This window comes from Colobus angolensis, unplaced genomic scaffold, assembly GCF_000951035.1.
Source record: "Colobus angolensis palliatus isolate OR3802 unplaced genomic scaffold, Cang.pa_1.0 Scaffold88, whole genome shotgun sequence".
Taxonomy (NCBI): Eukaryota; Metazoa; Chordata; class Mammalia; order Primates; family Cercopithecidae; genus Colobus; species Colobus angolensis.
The window spans coordinates 6,881,792-6,884,987 of record NW_012122709.1 but is presented as its reverse complement, the minus strand read 5'-3'; the positions used below and the strand labels follow the sequence as shown (position 1 = coordinate 6,884,987).

The 3,196-nt window shown below is 41.9% G+C and overlaps 1 protein-coding gene across 8 annotated transcripts in view; it reads right to left on the bottom strand.

Annotated features, from left to right (window-relative positions):
* Positions 1-3,196, bottom strand: part of HNRNPC (heterogeneous nuclear ribonucleoprotein C (C1/C2)) — a 62,159-nt gene that overhangs the window by 45,581 nt on the left and 13,382 nt on the right. The window lies entirely within an intron of this gene.

Genomic DNA, 3,196 nt, shown 5'->3' with positions numbered 1-3,196 from the left:
TCTCGGCCTCCCAAAGTGCTGGGATTACAGGCTTGAGCCACCGCGCCTGGCCAAGATTAAGAACTTTTTAAAATGTGCGGCCAGGGGCAGTGGCTCAGACCTGTAATCCTAGCACTTTGGGATGCTGAGGGCAGGTAGATCACAAGGTCAGCAAATCAAGACCATCCTGCCTAACATGGTGAAATCCCATCTCTACTAAAAAATATATAAAAAATTAGCTGGGCGTGGTGGCGGGCGCCTGTAGTCCCAGCTACTCGGGGGCTGAGGCAGGAGAATGTCATGAACCCAGGAGGCAGAGCTTGCAGTGAGCCGAGATCGCACCACAGCACTCCAGCCTGGGAGAAGAGAGTGAGACTCCGTCTCAAAAACAAGTGCATACTCCCTGCTCCCCCACGACCTCCATTCCCCGCAAAAAAGTAAAGTGTGCATACCCTCGAACAATTATATTTCTGGGGCTTAATTATAAGAAAATAAAGATAAGTGCAACTGTAGTTTTAAGACTGTCCAAAGCTTTGTTTACAAAAGAAAAAAATGGGAAAGGGTACAACAGTGTATTGGTAAAATACAGTATAAGTATGCAATGTACCATGTACTACTAAATAGTATATAATACTAAGTAACTACTACAAATTTCTCAGAGATCTGTATCTACTAACATGAGCTATTCAGGTTAAATTTTAAAATATTACTTAAATATACATGCTGTATGACAGGGCTTTTTGAAGATTATATATGCCCCAAAAAGCCTGGAAGAACACACCAAAATGTTATCTTTGGATAGTTATATTTTCTAAAACTGTCTATGAGCATGTATTATTTTACTGGGACAAAGGTAAGATAAAGATGAGTGAGGTACCTCCTATCACAAATGCACATCAATCTTCAGTCACTTAACCAGTATTCCTTTTTAAAGGAGTAATAAAACTCCATTTTAAACAGCATAACAGCCGTAACTCTAGCATGAATTCCACAAACTTTTAAGGGTAGTAACAAGAGAAAACTTTTCTTCTAGCTCTGAAGTTAGAAAACCCACTTATGTGAATGATGATTTTATTTAAAGGATCAATATACAGAGTGACAATGCATTATAGTTTATCCTCTTCAGAATACTTTTTTTTTTTTTTTGAGCCGGAGTCTCGCTCTGTCGCCCGGGCTGGAGTGCAGTGGCTGGATCTCAGCTCACTGCAAGCTCTGCCTCCCGGGTTTACGCCATTCTCCTGCCTCAGCCTCCCAAAGTGCTGGGATTACAGGCTTGAGCCACCACGCCCGGCCGAGAGTATTTTTAAAATGGTCAAGTTCTCCCAAATGTTGATACAGGCAACATCATGGTAGTCTATGTGCTCAAATGCTAACTTGACTCATTTCATCATGGCTAAACCTTTTAAAGAAGTTTTCTTCAGCTATTAACACTGCTTACTTAAACCTCTATTACACAGACTAGCTATGCTATTTATACCCACACAGAATCACAAGGGTTGATGTACATTTTTAAGCTTTTTAATTAGAAGGAAAATACTACCACACTGGTCATTATAACACTCAGTCTTAAGCACACAGAGCACAAGTTTCAAATCTCCTAAATCCTACTTCTTGCCCAGAGGCAATCAGTGTTGTTTGGCATATGTATTCTGGACACATCTCTTATGTCTTTACATAGCATAAAACAAATTCTACAGTTGGTGATAAGTGCTAAAGCGATTTAGGAGAAGGGGAGCTTAAAGTGCTAAATAAGGGAAGACACATCACTAAGGGGGTAGCTTCTGAGTAAAAATCTCAGAAGAACTGAGGAACCAAACTATATGACTCAGAGAAAATTCCAAGGAAAAGCTCTAAAGGGGAAACATATCCAATGTGTTCAAGACAGTTACGAAGGCCAGTGTGGCTGAAGCACAGTATAACAGTAAGGGAAGGGACACAACAAATCACATAGGATACCCTGTAAATCACAGAAAAATTTTGACTTCAATGCTGAAAAAGGCAGCCATTAGGTTGTTTGTTTTCAGGCAAAACATTTTTCAACGGCCAGGCGCGGTGGATCACACTAGCACTGAGAGGTGGAGATGGGCAGATCAACAAGGTCAAGAATTCGAGACCATCCTGGCCCACATGGTGAAACCCTGTCTCTACTAAAAATACAAAAAAAATTAGCCGGGCGTGGTGGCAGGTGCCTGTAATCCCGGCTACTTGGGAGGCTGAGGCAGCAGAATCGCTTGAACCCGGGAGGTGGAGGTTGCAGTGAGCCGAGATGGTGCCACTGCACTCCAGCCTGGGCAAAAAGAGCGAAACTCCATCTCAAAAAAAAAAAGAGAAACATTTTTCAAACATTACATTTTAGGATAAATCTAGCTACCACTTTAAGAACAAAACTAGTGTGAAGGGACAAAAGAAATACAAACCTATTTTATACAACAATGCACAAGATACAATAGTGGCTTGAAATTGGACCAAGTGTCAACAATATGAGTAGTGATATATTTTAAAGAGCTGACAGCATGATTTTCTGTTCTTTCTTTGTGACAGGGTCTTGCTCTGTCACCCAGGGTGGAGTGCAATGGTGCGGGTGCGATCTTGGCTCACTGCAACCTCTGCCTCCTGGGCTCAAGCGATTCTCATGCCTGTCTCTCAAGTAGCTGGGACTACAGGCACGTGCCACCACTCCCGGCTCATTTTTGTGTATTTTTGAAGAGATGGGGTTTCACCATGTTGCCCAGGCTGGTCTCAAACTTCTAAGCTCAAGCGATGCGCCTCCCTCAGCCTCCCAAAGTGCTGGGATTACAGGCATGAGCGACCAAACCCAGCCAACACGGTTTTCTAATAGGCCAAAGGTGACATATGAATAAAAGTCAAGGATGGCTAGCCAAAATCTTTGGCTCGAGACACAAAAATTGTTTCATTAACTGAAAAAGGCAACAGTACACAAGACACTGGTTTGAGGGATGAACATCAGGAGCAGTTTTACACTTTTAAGTTGAGATATCGGATATTCAACAGAGTTGTCATGTAGGTAACTTGATTGGTATGACATTCGAATGTATAGGCTGTTGATCTTGAGTGTGGATATCAGCTTATAGGTGGTATATTAAATCATGAATGAATCTGAAATGACCCAGATTGTGGACAGAAAAGAGAAGTGGAAAGACTGAACCATGGGGCACTCCAACAGAAAGAGGTTTAACAGTCAGAAACATATAACAAA